The sequence below is a fragment of the Bombus pascuorum genome, unplaced genomic scaffold (genome assembly GCF_905332965.1).
Source record: "Bombus pascuorum unplaced genomic scaffold, iyBomPasc1.1, whole genome shotgun sequence".
NCBI lineage: Eukaryota > Metazoa > Arthropoda > Insecta > Hymenoptera > Apidae > Bombus > Bombus pascuorum.
In genome coordinates, this window is record NW_026869752.1 from 496,025 (window position 1) to 513,645 (window position 17,621).

The 17,621-nt window shown below is 38.8% G+C and overlaps 2 long non-coding RNA genes across 2 annotated transcripts in view; both read left to right on the forward strand.

Annotated features, from left to right (window-relative positions):
* Positions 1–17,621, forward strand: part of LOC132915910 (uncharacterized) — a 64,945-nt gene that overhangs the window by 30,150 nt on the left and 17,174 nt on the right. The gene's annotated exons all lie outside the window — the stretch shown is intronic.
* On the forward strand, positions 502–16,312 carry LOC132915911 (uncharacterized). The gene is made up of 2 exons (XR_009659982.1): positions 502–682; positions 15,676–16,312. It is a non-coding gene; the product is annotated as an uncharacterized LOC132915911 (long non-coding RNA).

Consider the following 17,621-nt stretch of genomic DNA (forward strand, 5'->3'; position numbering starts at 1 on the left):
AAAAAAACTGAATTTATCACATGAATATATTATAACTGAGATGCACATAGTTTATGCAGGCACTATATGAAAGGGATGGAAAAAGATTTAAACACAAACCATTTTACAATTTATCCCTGCAAGATCCACAAATTTCAGTAACTATACCGCACATGAAATTTACATCATCGCCTCAACTTTCAGAACCGAAAAGTGAAAACGATCGAAATGAGTGTTCAGAAGAACCGATACATTATGTTTATGAAACGAGAAAGAATGTTGTTCGAGTATTAAAAAATGTTGTAAATATTGAAAATAAAATGCCAATGCTATATGTAAATAGCTTCGAATTTTGCAGCGAGTTCTCTTTCAGAGGTGGTGGTTGCATAGAATTAACTACAAATGATCTTACAACTAGATCATATCACAGGTGAAGGAGTTATATATTTTGTAATTAAATTTATGATACCTCGCACAATTGTATTTTATATATTAATTATGTGTTTAAATTCATTTACAGACTATTTCTCGTTCACATCGAATTTCAACAAGACATTGTAGCAATCATTGCTTATAAAAAAATGGAGTCGTCCATAGCAAATGGAAGTCAACCCGAACCAATACTAGTTCTCGGCAATAATACAGGCTTAAAATCCATCGTTCATTATAAATCAAGGAATTTGGTTGCCAACTGGAAAAGATGGTAAGTCTACAAAATATAAATTGAAATATTTGTAACATAAGAAACAAAAAATAATTAAACCTAAAAAACACTTTATTAGAAGAATAAAATTTTATTCTTCTAATAAAATAATTGTAGGGATATGTAATGTCATTACATTACATTAATACATTAAATATTTATATAGTATGAGTTATGATTATACTCTAAATAAATGTACCTCACACAGATATATTTTTCTTGTTTAGAAAGCAGATATATATGCGTCTGGTTAACATTATGATTAGCTGCCTGTAAGCAATCTTCATTTGGACTAGACATTGTTATTAGGCAATAGAGAAGATATCTACCAGTACAAATATGATTATCACAGAATTTAACAAGTAGCCGTGATAATTAGATATTCGAGATACTATCAACAATGATCTTAGGTTCAATAACGAATCCGCGGTTAACGGGATAACGAATATACTTTCTTCCAAAGTCTAAGTCGGACTGTTTGCTAAAAACGTGAAATATCCACTGATCGTAAGGACGTTGTTTTACTCGCTGATGAGATCGCACGAGAATGTTCCTCTCCATCACAGTGATGCTACAGAGAAAAACTATGATGGAGTGTGTCTCAGGGCACGAGATGATCGGATTCGTCGAGGACAACCCTCGTTCAGAAAGTGAGGGAAATGGACGTTGCCGTTAATTGGTTAATTTCTATGTATTTACTTAAAATTCTATATAAGAGTTGGTCGCAAATAATCTGTTAATTAAAACAGAAATTTCTATGTTGGTGGTTAGAGAAAGATGCTAGCCGCCATTGAAAGAAAGTTGCTAGCGGGAAACGTCGTTCGTGAGGAAAGCAGATCTGCCGTATCTTCCGGACTGTTAGGATAAAGACTGTTTGTCAATTTGAAGGACCTTAGTCAATTAAATCCTAAAATTTATAGCGGGTCCTCAGGCTAGCTGAACATATACTGTGAATGATGCATCGACATCTGGCAATCATGTTGCGGGAATAATTGGGTCTGTGTGTGGCGAGCCACGGGGCAAAGACGGTTGGAATGTTTACTGTTGGATGTGGGTACAACTGTTTCTGTTTAAGGAGAGCTATGCAATTCTATACTATCTATGCTATTCTATTCTATGCTATCATTTCTTCTATATCTGTTACTTTCAGTTTCTTTCTATAAAAGGCTTCATGTGGTGCATTTAACAAAGATAGTTGTGGTATTATCTTAAATTTCAAATCGTAAATGGAGATATATTAAACCTTTAGTTTGAAAATTAATTTGAAGTTTTTACAAGGTGTCTTTAAGTTCATAATCTTTTTTAACTGTTGCATAAATGCAAAAAAATATTCTATTTAAAGGACAATTTAAATTGAAAAAAATTCACACAGGAGAATATTAACAATAGTTTTACTATTAATTCTATGTAAAAAGAGGAAGTAAACAATATTCAAATTATTGATTTATGTAAACTTATTTTTATTCGTTTTCTGAAATTACATAAACTTTTCTAAATTCTATAAAATAAAAATCTTTTTCAATGGAAGAACATTTTAACAAAAAGAGTCTCTTAGATTTACAGAATATACAGAAAAATGTTGTATGTTTCTGATTTTCCCAACAAAATCATACAATACATAGAAATGCCAATATAGTCTGATGTGTGATCTCGAAATTCTAAAAGCGTCGAAGAAGTCACGTTCGTATTAATGTTCGTAATACTATACCCTTTCTATTTAACATGAAATTTTCCTTTTTGTTGTTAGTGTTTAAATTTGTGTGGTTTTTCTGATTTTGAAAATGACGAATGAAGAGTGTTACGTCGCCCGACTCTCTACCTGGGCCGGACCTCACATCGCGGACGGATGGCAGCCAGATGTCCGCACATCCTTATCGCGTACTCTTGAAAATACTCGCAGCCCGACTATAAATCACAGAAAAATCTGGCGAAAGTCTTTCATTGCAAACAAGGACTTTTCCGCGAAAGCGTTTTCCAAGGTTTCTGGTTAGCATCTGGAAAACACGTGAACGCTAAGTGTTCACACGTGCGATGCCTCCTACTCCCAACTTTCCATCGAGGGTGGCTAATACCCTTCCTAGTCCATCGATAGTCTTACTAACCAATAGAAACAATTTCTATTACCCTCACTTCTCCAACCAAAAACTGTCATCAACAAATCAGATGACTCCGTGGGTTAGACACACCCATCCTTAGCTCACCTCCGATACAGCATCGTCACGATCAAGTTAGTTCATCTCCGTCGTCAAGTCAATCAACACGTCTACCACGATCGCTCGGTCCAACGAACTCATTGAGAAGTATCGCAAATTCGCAATCTAACATTCGGCAAGTCATTCAAGTATAATTCTAGCCATCGAGGCACTAAGTAGTAACTTCAATTCACGCGAACGAGACATTCGATTCTTCGCGTCAACATACGTCGGACGGTTCTTGCATACATTCGGCAAGCTAGTCTAATAGTTTCACATGATATCGGGATTCATCGCGTTAACCGATATCCATTATAACATATTTATATATACGTTCCAAGTGTTGTGAAAAGTGGCGAAATAAATAAAAACAGATAACTGGAGACTACAGTTATTTCAATAAACCACCCCTATTGTCGTAACTGAAATCAGGGGATCGCCCTGCTCGTGGTGTCGATCATCAGATCGTAACGGGAATTTACGACTCCCGTTGACGCTCCTAACGGAGACTCGTCTCCCCGCGACTGGACGAACAAACAAAGAGTTAGTATTGTATATATACGTGAATCATAGTTTAATTTTCATGAAAGTGGGTCAGGGTATTCTTATTTCTCACAATGATGTACGAAAAAGCTTGTTTGAGCGGTACAATTTTTCTCTACCGGCGATCTATCCTCATACTGACGAATCGTCGCCACAATCGTCACTAAGTATCGTGATTAAGTGAGAACTCTCGGCGAATTTGGTCACACGCTTTCGATGTAGACACCCGTAGATGTTATAACGCAAGTTTGAACGATAGGTCCCGCGTGCTTTAATTCTCTTAATGAGGAATCGTTGTAGTTCTCTTGTCTGTTTTACGGTATGTTGTACGCGTTACGAGAAGAATGGAAGAATGGAATCGGTTACTTCCCACTATGTTAGCGATACACAAACGATGAACAAAACTATATAATTCTGTAGACGTCAGCCTACAACGTCCGAATTAACAAGTCGGGTATGAGAAACCCGGCCTGTTCGGTCTCGGGATCGAGTACCCGTCTTAAGGGAAGAAGCATAACAGAGCTTAAATATTTCTGGATCTTCGTTATAAGATCATAGATGATACTCGTGTCATTCATATCTTTCGTCATATCCTAGTTGAGACGTAACCATATTCTGTTCACAGTCGATACGTTCGGCCTTGTAGCTTGATTCTACGAAGAAATCACGACCTGTACGAGACGTTCAGAAAGCTTATTGAACAAACTCAATTGGCTTGTGGCTCGCAAGTTGGCAATCTGGTGAAACGATCTTTGCAAGAGCTGATCCATCTAGCTTCTACTGTGTATAAAATATTGTTCCAGCTGTGCTTTTTGCTTCTGTTTCGCTGATATTGGAAATTGGATATCGGCGAGAAATCATGTTCCGTGTTTGTTTAGCAAGGTAAAAATTTCAAATCGCTAATAAAAATCTAAAATCGAAGAATTTATTAAAGATCTCAATAATACTTGATTGTAAAATTTTGTTGTTTGCTTGTTTTATTGTAGATCTGAATTAATGAAAAAGACATTCTTTTTTATAGAATAAATTTGGATAATTTTAGAAATTTCTTGAAATTCTGAATTTAAATTCATTACTCATTTATGTTTACAACCTATAAGAATATTTATTCTATTAAACAAGTGAATATTTTTTGTTTGGCTGCGAACATTAGTGGGAAAGTATGTAAATGTTAATACCGTTGCAAAGGAATATTATACATTTCACACAGTTCTATTGCAAAATGAATAACGATTTTTAATTTAATTAAGAAATAATTTTTTATCAATCTACGGGCATAAATATATCTAAATAATCGTAACAGTCGAAACTAAAATTTATAGTAAAATTATTTTATTAATATCATTTAATTTTATACGTATTCGAAACATATGCTCAATTAATATTAAATTTTAATTCACCGAGCAAAAATGCAAAGTTCGTGTCAATCAGATCGAACATCTCGTACATTTGCATCATATCATGTGTTTGTTCGTCCAGTCGCGGGGAGACGAGTCTCCGTTAGGAGCGTCAACGGGAGTCGTAAATTCCCGTTACGATCTGATGATCGACACCACGAGCAGGGCGATCCCCTGATTTCAGTTACGACAATAGGGGTGGTTAATTGAAATAACTGTAGTCTCCAGTTATCTGTTTTTATTTATTTCGCCACTTTTCACAACACTTGGAACGTATATATAAATATGTTATAATGAATATCGGTTAACGCGATGAATCCCGATATCGTGTGAAACTATTAGACTAGCTTGCCGAATGAATGCAAGAACCGTCCGACGTATGTTGACGCGAAGAATCGAATGTCTCATTCGCGTGAATTGAAGTTACTACTTAGTGCCTCGATGGCTAAAATTATCCTTGAATGACTTGCCGAATGTTAGATTGCGACTTTGCGATACTTCTCAATGAGTTCGTTGGACCGAGCGATCGTGGTAGACGTGTTGATTGACTTGACGACGGAGATGAACTAACTTGATCGTGACGATGCTGTATCGGAGGTGAGCTAAGGATGGGTGTGTCTAACCCACGGAGTCATCTGATTTGTTGATGACAGTTTTTGGTTGGAGAAGTGAGGGTAATAGAAATTGTTTCTATTGGTTAGTAAGACTATCGATGGACTAGGAAGGGTATTAGCCACCCTCGATGGAAAGTTGGGAGTAGGAGGCATCGCACGTGTGAACACTTAGCGTTCACGTGTTTTCCAGATGCTAACCAGAAACCTTGGAAAACGCTTTCGCGGAAAAGTCCTTGTTTGCAATGAAAGACTTTCGCCAGATTTTTCTGTGATTTATAGTCGGGCTGCGAGTGTTTTCAAGAGTACGCGATAAGGATGTGCGGACATCTGGATGCCATCCGTCCGCGATGTGAGGTCCGGCCCAGGTAGAGAGTCGGGCGACGTAACATCCTCCCCCCGTTGAGAGGGTACCGATCAAAATGATGTGATTGATTTGGCGAGGTGGATCTCGCATTAGTCCGCGTTGCCGCTGATTAGGTTGGAGTCATCTGGTGTCGATCTGCTCGGTAGTGGTACCATCCGTTTGATGCTCCGATCTTTGGAATTCGTTGCTGTTCGAACGGTAGCCGTCCGGATGATGCCGTCTGCGCCGGGATGGACCTTGATGATTCTGCCCAGTGGCCATTGCATTGGGGGAGCGTTATCGTCTCTGAGGAGGACGATGGTCCTTTCTCGAATGTCGTGACTCCCCTTGCTCCATTTGTTGCTTAGAAACTTGCGGTTGTGATTATCGACCCAGGAAGTGTCGCGATATAGCTCGGCCCCTGAATTATCGTGGAACACCTCGGCCCAGGAGGTGTCGTCGTACATTTCACCGTTTTCATCGCGGCAAATGCGATTGACATGTAGCTGATTTGGAGAAGCTGGAAGGCGATCTACAAATGACTGGGTGGCAGGGCTCCCCCCGCTGTCCCACCCGTAGCGTGTCTTCTTGATGATATTTGATGGTTGTGCCGGCGTGGCCCCACGATCTATAAAAGACAACATAAGTGACGACTTACCGTCTTTTTGGTTCAACTCCTTCCACCTGATTGGATACAGTGAGTTAGAATGAATAGTTGCAGCCATCTGTAGCCACCCTGCTTTATTGCGTTGATGATTAATCAGTTCTGTATCCTTCTGGAGTTGTCCGTTTGGCATCGTAGTATTGTGAGGTAGAGCGCCCGATGGTTCCGCATAACTGGTGAGTTCATTAGAGGTAGGCCAGATGAACCATTTTGATTGCTTCAAAGGTTCTTCGTATTCTGATGGTTTGGGCATTGGAGACCGTCCTGGTTTCGTTGGAGCCAAGGTCGACGCCAGATTGAACGTGGTGTACAAAGAGTTGCCCGTAGTAGCGATGTAGGCCATAAGGTGGTGATCATTCCGATTCGGATCACTCGCGCGTGTGGACTCTTTCGGCCGTGGCGAAGGCGGAGTCTTCAGGTTATTTTCTGGAGATTGAGTTTTCGGCATGATATTTATTTCATGTGTTGCAAATGCCGTGATGCAGGATAGGTTGTTAACCGTCGAAGTGATGATCGAGGAGAACCTGTTCCTGGATAAATCGAACGTCGTGGATTCCGGAGAGTTTGTCGTTGATTTCGACTTCGGATAGGCCTCGGTATCATTGACGAAGTTTAACACGTTGTTCTCTACTTTATGAATTGCCGTGATAGGGCATGAGACATCCTGTGACGGATTCGTAGAGATCAATGGCGGAGCCGAATTGTCGTCTGATGAGATTCTCTCTTCTTCGCGATCCCGCCGATCGTGAAGGATTGTCTGATTCAATGCGTCTGGTGGCGTTGAATCAGATTGTTGTGATGCTGACGATGCGAATGTCACGTACCAACTTTCCTTTTGCCATGTGGTACGCCAGATGTGACGGTCCTTGTAAAATTCCACGTAGTCCGGACGCCAAGACCTATCTATTGTTCTATTAACTCGCAACAGGCCTAGGAAGACAAACATAAACCGAATCTGTTCAGTTTCAGTTTCCTTCACGTAAATATTTTCGGTTTATGTTTGTTGCACTCGACTCTTACCTAATACGGAGAAAGCGGGTGTCTGGCAAGATAAGAGTTTTTCCACGAACAAGGATGCCCACGAGCCATATCTAGCTCTCCTTGTCTTTACTATCTAATTCATTTACCAATGGGCATCGCGGATCGTTACCCTCACTTTTCCACCAAAAAGTGTGGACAACGAATCCGCGTTCTGAGTTCCAAAGGGAACACCCACACCGAGCTTTCTTCTTTGATGGTACGAGTCCGTTTAGACAGTTCTATTTCTAATTTCAATCCGGTTCTATTTCTAATTCCAATTCAGTCACAATATTGACCTTTGTAATAAAACTCTGAGTCTAAAGAATAAAGACTATACTAAAAAATCAACAGTCGTGTAATTACTTAAAAATTACGTGACATTTTGGCGATCCACTGCCAGGATCCATTCGCTTCAGTGAAAACGAAATTACGATTTCGGCGTACGCGCATCATTGAAGATTGAAGGATCAGCGGACCACTGCGAATCTTTGCTACTACGAAGCCCTGCAGCAACTTTCAACGTTCCACTACGGTGAAACTAGACGAGAGGACTACGGTCAGCGCAGAGCAAGCCTACGAATAAGATTCGGAATCTAGAACCAACCAGAGAGGAAACATCCCAGAGACTCCTCAACGGCCATAGCTACTACGGTAAGCTGGAAATCTAGATTCATTTGTACATTACCGTACGAGAAAATCAAGTTTCTCAAGCGTTTCGAGCGTTTCGAGCTCAAATAAATAGTTCGGACTCAGTAAACTTAATTAGAATCATGTCTACATCGCGAAAAGACGAAACCGAGACCGTTTCCGCAATCGGAGATACGTATAATTCGATTCGTGCCACATTCAACGCGATAGTAAAACAAAGAGCACTTATTATGGAACGTCTGGTGTCTATTATACAAGAAGCGGACAATGAAAAGAAGAAGCTTGCGGCAGAGATTGAAGTGCTAGACAACAAAATCTCGAATGTTATGACAGGACACAACGTTAGTACGGAGCCAAGCTCTCTGATTACCGTGGACGAAGTTACTACCGCGAGAGACAGAACTCCACCACCGTCCGCTCCAATTCAGTCAGAAGCAGATAACTACCTCTCCTACGAAGATCGTTCACCACAATTCGCCTCTCCGAGGTTACGGGCCAAAGACGCAGTCGCATGTTTACCACAGCTAAACGGCGAAGACGATATCGGAGTGAAAGAGTTCAGACGTGAAGTGCGCGAAGTGCGAGCATTGTGTTATGAACCGACAGTATCGCTCAAGATGATCAAGTCCGGTAAAATTACTGGTAAAGCCGCAATGGCCATTTGCAATGTACCAATCCGCGAATACGGACACCGGTACGATGCCCTAAGACGAAACGTAGCGACCCAAGCCTCCATTAGGGAACAACAAGATCAGCTACGCGAAACGATACAGGGACACGACGAAAGTGTTCAGAGCTACATTATCAGGTTCCGCAGAGTGCTTAATAAACTACAGTGTAGTGTAACGAACGAGTACTATGACGAAATCAGTAGGCGTACAATGAACGACAGAATCTTAAGAGACTCCGTAACAGACTTCATCCGAGGGCTAAAACCCGAAATAGGACGGATATTACTCGGTTATCCACCGTACAACATCGCCGAAGCCGAAAAGAGAGCCTCCGAGATCGAGCGATACTTCAGGGAAGATCGAAATCGACAACCAAGACCAAGGAACTTCCAGCAAGCCGAACGAATGCCACTCGCCCAAAGGACTCAAATGAAATGTTTAAAGAATAACCGAATCGGACATTTCTCCAATCAATGTAAAAATTATCAAACACCCAGTCAATTTCCGAGACCACCACAATCTCGAGACACAAGGAAGAAACAGAGGAACAAATAAACCAGACATACGAATTAACGCCACAACAGGAAGACTACCCACAGTACTTTTACGATCCGACGGACAAAGATATGCTTTATCAATGGTGGTGAGTGCCCAGCCAAAACAACCAATTTTATCGAAAAGTCAAACACGAATTATTTAAAATGTAATACTAGAAAAAAAAGATATTTTTGTTACTATGAACATATAAAATCCGTTGAATAACGATTATTATATTTTCAATATTGCGTATATTTCTCGGAAAATTTCTAGAACTATTGATACATTAAGTACATTACATTGATGCGGTATAAAAAGAGTATACATAAAGTTCCATACTCTAGAAGCATTTAACAAACAAATAATTTTACATTATGGATATTGATGGATATTTGTTCTTTTAGTATTTACAGATAAGTTAACATTACAAGGACATTGTTTTTGAATTTTATTTTCACTCAAATCTTTAAGCGTTGTATATTCTAGAATATTATTAGTTGATGCAATCATACAACAGAAATTTGTGTTTTATATCAAAATATTTAATATTATTTAGCATAAAATCAACTAAAGTTGTCAGGTATTGTTAATAAATTTGAATTTTTATATTATCCATCATTCTAAGACAAACTGTATAGTTTAAATCATTGTTAATTAGTTATTTTGGGAACAATTATAAGTTGGTAACATATTATTTGTACAATTTCAATGTCAACATAGAAATAACAAAATTTTAGTTGATAGATTATCATAAGATAATGATCATATATTCTCAAAGAAGATACATTCTATTAATGAGTTAAGTACTATACTGCCACATGTAATTTTATTCGCAAGTAAATGTATAAATAATATGTTTAAACCAAAAATGATTAATAATAATAATATTTAATATAAAGGAATTAGAGTAGAAATTTGAGACAAGGATCTTATAATGCCTAGAGATTATAACTATAATATGTACCAAGTATTAAGCTCAGTAAGTGATGTTTCTTCTACTATTGAAACAATATCTGTAGACTGGAACATGAATTGTGGATAACTGATTTCACATTATTATTACAGTAAAAATTACAATGCCCTTATTATTGAATAACACAAAGTTTCAATACAAGTTTGTTTTACTTAAGTAGAATTTAAAATGGACAAATATATGTTAAAAAAAGGTGTATTCATGGCTTTGTACAATATTCACATTCATATTAATGCATTACAGAGATAGATTAAAGTTGAAATGAAATATTTGATGAAACATGTGTATGTATTTAAAGTTGCACTCCGAATCGATATTTTTTTTATATATACAAGAGTCGGAAAGGCGTACTATATAATGTAGGCTTCAGTATAGTATTTGTAGGATGCTTAAAAAAAAAAAAAAAAAAAAAAAAAAAAAACAAATACAATTCGATGATCCAATATGTAAACTTCTTGATGCCTGATGACATAATCACGTTGTAAATTGATTGAAATTATCAAAATAATAAATAATAAAAATCATAAAGCCGCAATCAGTCTTCAAAGAAGGAGACTCCGTATTAGTACACAACGATCATAAAAGACACAAACTTGATGTGGAACGGTTGGGACCGTACACGATTAATAAAGTATGTAATCCAATATCTAATTCAAGAAAAAAAATATATATATATATATACATGGGAATCGTTTAAAACCCTACTTTCCAGGTCGACACTTCTCTTTGCCAGAATAACCATTTATGTATCAATCTAACCTTTTCTTTTCGCCGAAATGAAATCTTAGTTAACAGTTCCACCAACACCCAACACCTGTACCTCAACCAATACATGCCACCCCCAAAGAGAAGAGGAATCAGCTGCAATTTCAAATCACATCGAGTGCGATTTCACAAAGGGCCTCCTGAAGAAAACTTGAGGGACCAAGTTCAATCTAAGGAGGGGGGAATGTCACGTACCAACTTTCCTTTTGCCATGTGGTACGCCAGATGTGACGGTCCTTGTAAAATTCCACGTAGTCCGGACGCCAAGACCTATCTATTGTTCTATTAACTCGCAACAGGCCTAGGAAGACAAACATAAACCGAATCTGTTCAGTTTCAGTTTCCTTCACGTAAATATTTTCGGTTTATGTTTGTTGCACTCGACTCTTACCTAATACGGAGAAAGCGGGTGTCTGGCAAGATAAGAGTTTTTCCACGAACAAGGATGCCCACGAGCCATATCTAGCTCTCCTTGTCTTTACTATCTAATTCATTTACCAATGGGCATCGCGGATCGTTACCCTCACTTTTCCACCAAAAAGTGTGGACAACGAATCCGCGTTCTGAGTTCCAAAGGGAACACCCACACCGAGCTTTCTTCTTTGATGGTACGAGTCCGTTTAGACAGTTCTATTTCTAATTTCAATCCGGTTCTATTTCTAATTCCAATTCAGTCACAATATTGACCTTTGTAATAAAACTCTGAGTCTAAAGAATAAAGACTATACTAAAAAATCAACAGTCGTGTAATTACTTAAAAATTACGTGACACGAACGTGGTTGTCGTCAGGTCGCGTGTCGGTGACGCGGTGCGAGTGTCGTGCGTTGAATTCCGTGTATCATGTAACGGAATCGTCACTGGATTTGATAAGACATTCTCCGTCGGCGGAGTATGACCATAGTTGTCCTGGACGGGATTCAGTTCCTTCTGATCCAGAGACTCGTGAGAGTTAGTCTTCAAAACGCGTGTAGGCGACGAGTTGCGAGTATTAGAAGTTGTCTGATTCAAGGAGTTTGCTAGCGTTGAATCAGATTGTTCCGATAATAATGTCGCGTACTTGGTCGTCGTCAAATCGCGTGTAGACGATGAGCTGCGGACTTGAGTAGTTGTCTGATTCAAACCGATTGGTAGCGTTGAATCAGATCGTTCAGGTAGCGACGATGCGAGCTTGGTTGTCAAGTCGCGTGTTGGCGAGCTGCGCGTATTATTATTATTATTATGCAATGAACTTCGCTTGTCATGCGACGGAATCGGCGTTAGATTCGATACGACTTTCTCCATCGGCGGAGTATGAACATTGTTACTGTTATTATTGAAATTATTCTTACGTCTCTGGACACTGCTGGAAGTGTTGCTGCAGCGTTCCGGTGGTTTTGGATTCGCCACTGTGTTGGAGGTATCCGTTGAGGAAGAATTAATTTCGTTGAGGTTGTTCAATCGTGTTACCAGCTCTATATAAACATCCCGTAAGTCCTCAGGTTCGTTGTCGTCGATCTCAAGCAATTCGTCAAAGACAATGTTGAATCGTCTCCAAATGTCGTCAACTAGTTTTCGGTACGTTATTAAGATGTCCTTGTTGTGCTGACCGGACAGTTCGTATTTGTTGAGTAGTCTCCTTATGCTCTTGAAGTCGTCGCTTAGATCGTTCCACTCCTCATGTAAGGCGGTGATTCTTGTTTCGTTTGCCATTATACCGTCGAATGTGGGTATGTGAATTTCTGGCAGCGTAGTCGTCACCGGCTCGGCGATAATGGATGACTTGTTGTCTAATTCATGATTAGATGGCATCCAACATGTTGATTGTTGATTTTTGTCTGCGATGTTTTGGATTCGCGAGCTCAGCTCAGCATAATCCTTCCAGGCTTGCCTTTCCTGTGCGAGGTCCTCGTCATCTAATTCGTCTAATTCTTGTTGGCAGGATTGAAATCTCTGCCACGCATACTGAAGCTGGGATTGAAGTGCACTCACAGACGTGATGTGTGATGCGACGGGTTGATCGGACTCCTCGATGCTTTCCCTTAGATGCTTGAGGGCAGCTTTAAACTGCTTATCGCGCCTTCTTCTGACTTTATTGGCTTTGGCGCTGATCGACATTATTATTGACTGAGTTGAAATAGAAACTCCTCAAGTTTTGTTTTATGACGTCCAAGCGTGGAATGGCTGTGGGATCACGTGGCACTGTATGTTCACCGTTTGGAACACCTTTCGCTGGCACGTGAATCCGGCTCGAAGGACCAATGTTTGTTCGTCCAGTCGCGGGGAGACGAGTCTCCGTTAGGAGCGTCAACGGGAGTCGTAAATTCCCGTTACGATCTGATGATCGACACCACGAGCAGGGCGATCCCCTGATTTCAGTTACGACAATAGGGGTGGTTAATTGAAATAACTGTAGTCTCCAGTTATCTGTTTTTATTTATTTCGCCACTTTTCACAACACTTGGAACGTATATATAAATATGTTATAATGAATATCGGTTAACGCGATGAATCCCGATATCGTGTGAAACTATTAGACTAGCTTGCCGAATGAATGCAAGAACCGTCCGACGTATGTTGACGCGAAGAATCGAATGTCTCGTTCGCGTGAATTGAAGTTACTACTTAGTGCCTCGATGGCTAAAATTATACTTGAATGACTTGCCGAATGTTAGATTGCGACTTTGCGATACTTCTCAATGAGTTCGTTGGACCGAGCGATCGTGGTAGACGTGTTGATTGACTTGACGACGGAGATAAACTAACTTGATCGTGACGATGCTGTGTCGGAGGTGAGCTAAGGATGGGTGTGTCTAACCCACGGAGTCATCTGATTTGTTGATGACAGTTTTTGGTTGGAGAAGTGAGGGTAATAGAAATTGTTTCTATTGGTTAGTAAGACTATCGATGGACTAGGAAGGGTATTAGCCACCCTCGATGGAAAGTTGGGAGTAGGAGGCATCGCACGTGTGAACACTTAGCGTTCACGTGTTTTCCAGATGCTAACCAGAAACCTTGGAAAACGCTTTCGCGGAAAAGTCCTTGTTTGCAATGAAAGACTTTCGCCAGATTTTTCTGTGATTTATAGTCGGGCTGCGAGTGTTTTCAAGAGTACGCGATAAGGATGTGCGGACATCTGGATGCCATCCGTCCGCGATGTGAGGTCCGGCCCAGGTAGAGAGTCGGGCGACGTAACATCATGAATGAATAAACTATCAGCGAGAAAATACCAGAGTTTTAAGATGAATCGATTAGCATAGTAAACGATTAAATTTTTTTTTTATTTTATTTTATTTTGGTTTTTTACAATTTGTCCTTATGGACATTTGGCAAAGAGTTATATCTTATTGGTGAAAAAAAAATAAAATAAAAATAAATATAGCAATATAGTGGGTGGCTACCCCCAGCGGGGTGCCAGCCTCGTTTTTTCTAAGTTATATCTTTTATGATAAACGATTTAATGAAAGAATTAACTAACGAATGTCTAAATAACAGAAGCATAGAATGGGAGTGAGTTCTCGAGGATAGCTGACATTCCTAATCTCACGTGCACATTAATCACTTACGATACGTATTATACATATATAGGAGTAGCCCCTTTTGTAGATGTTAATTCGTCTCTACGTTTTCTTCTGTGTAATTCCGGTGTTTCAGTAGTCTAGTTACAATCAAATTACAATAGAGTTATTTCGAGAAAAAAAATAATTCCGCATTCTGCTAATATAAATGTAATATTGCGAGATAGATGGATCACCTGTTTCGAATGCTTCTCGTTTATTATTATTGTTGAAGTGATCGTCACTTCTGAGAAAACTCTACATCTGGTCTTCCTTCGGTTTCTCAAGCGCTAAGGTCATCGATAGCGCGTAGATAGCGCACAAAAGAATGCGTCGATGACAGACCATAAGCGGTACACGTGCTATGTTGGTTTCGGCGGTTCTTTTAGTCTCAGGATAACGTTGCTAGTGTCACGTAAAATAATAATGAATTTAAGGAGAAAAGAAACTTTTATTTTTCTCTTTTGTTTACAATACACTTCCGAGCTCTAGACGTGACCGTTCAAGACTATCTGACTGCTCTACTGCTCTTACTGAGGAAAACTCGGTGTGGGTGTTCCCTTTTGAACTCAGAACGCGGATTCGTTGTCCACACTTTTTGGTGGAAAAGTGAGGGTAATGATCCGCGATGCCCATTGGTAAATGAATTAGGTAGTAAAGACAAGGAGAGCTAGATATGGCTCGTGGGCATCCTTGTTCATGGGAAAACTCTTATCTTGCCAGACACCCGCTTTCTCCGTATTAGGTAAGAGCGTGCAACAAACATAAACCGAAAATGTTTACGTGAAGGAAACTGAAACTGAACAGATTCGGTTTATGTCGTCTTCTTAGGCCTGTTGCGAGTTAATAGAACAATAGATAGGTCTTGGCGTCCGGACTACGGGGAATCTCGCAAGGATCGTCACATCTGGCGTACTACATGGCAAAAGGAAAATTGATTCGTGACACTAGCGAGAGAATCTGGATCGGCTTACATTGTATTTCACATTTTGTACTTTATTATTCACAATATATATACTTTCAATACCTTACAATTTACCCACGCATTTCTTTAATTCCACATACACCGAATAACCCTAACACTGATTACAGGAAGGGAATACCGTGTGAGCGAGCCACTTCCGCATTCGACCGGAAACTGCAATGAGTACAGCTGTGGATCCGAGGGCCACGCTGAGTGTTCGCCAGAGGACTGCGTGCCCCTTCTCCCCAAGATACCACTTGCATCAGATATATCGGACGCACCAGAAGACGATTTCGAAATTTTCAACCGTGCCAGGGATCAAGAAATCGACGAGAACTTCTAAAGAACGATTATCGGCTGTTTCATGAAATTTTCGAACGCGTGACTCGCGAGAGACTCGGCTTTCACGTAATCGCGGTCTTCTACGTGTTTCGCCTTTACCTATTAAGCTTTTCTTCCTTATTCGGAATTTGTTGATCGATATGAATTATACGCGAAGATTGAACAATGTTAATCATTACGTTAACGTTAAAATGAATTATTTAAATTTGTGTGGTTTTTCTGATTTTGAAAATGACGAATGAAGAGTTAGTATTGTATATATACGTGAATCATAGTTTAATTTTCATGAAAATGGGTCAGGCAGTTCATTTTTCTCGTGCGTCTTTCAATCATTCCATAAACTATTGTGTCTGTCTTGTATCCGTGGGATCCCGTGTCCGCTTAAAAATGGTTGTATGCTAAATAAAAGAAAATCCTACGGTATGTCGATTTTCTTTCGATTTTCCCTTTATCCTTATATTATCTATATTATATATGTGTAATATACGTCATGGTTCTAAATCCGTGTGAAGTCAGCGAAATTCTGTGACCCAAGATAATATGGAAATCAAGAATAACAATATTACGTGGAGGTTTCGGTTTTGAGAAAATAAAACTTAAAAGCCTGTCAACTACATATGTATACGAGTTTGATTCTCGATTCGGCAGAAGTAAACAATTGATAGGAGATTATTCAACATGCGAAAATAAATAAAGAACACCTCCGATGTAATAGTTACTCTATTATTACGTATTATTTTGGTACGTGGTAGAATAAGTCATAGAATCTTCTTGACTTCATTTCGACATCGCAAGTCGCTTCCTGTTTCTGAATACCCAAGTTATATTTCACAAAGACCAGAAAAGTATTTAAGCGTTCAATAACATTATCCACTATATTAATAAGCGTCAATATTCAGCGGCACCATATTTAATACTTATTATATGCTTAAGATAGTTTCATGTTGTATACTAAGTTTTTACTAAATGCATGTTCACGATAAATATCTTGTAACTCCTATGTACATTTCTAGATTGGTTTCAAATTTATTCGATATAATACTGATAGTGGCATCTTGTAATGTTAATGACTTTCAACATACAATATGAACATAAAAGTTCTTTGCAATAAGTGTTGAAATACTTTCGTGAAAGCGTATAATTATTCTGGATAAAGTACTAATGTACTATTATAAACGTAGTTTTACTTTTAGAGATTTATCGGTATATCAATGTTTATTTGAAGAGTATGATAAATTTGCAGAAGTGATTGATATCAGAAAGTAACTTCTGGAATTATTGAACTCTGTGATAACAAAATAGATTGGAACGCGCTATAGAAAAATTTGTTCAATGGTATGATTATTACTCGAAACAATAATCTGAAAGCTGTTCTATAACAATCTATAAAATCTTCAAGGTACAGGAAATACGTTTTTAAATCCTATATTGTAGAAAGGAACAGAAGTAAAACTCGTTATGGTATATACAACTAATTATATCGAATTATATACAAGCATTTCTATATGATATATTATATATTTTATACGTAATATGTAATATAAAAATTGATATATTATATATATTCTATATTTTATGCAAAGCAATTTTTAAAATGATACCAGTATACGTAGAGTAAAAATATTTCCCAAAGGATTGTGCAACGTAAGTGACGTACGAACAAGATATTAGAAACAAATAATTAAATGGCGCGTGTATAACAAGGGAAAGTAGACATACTTGGGATGCGTAT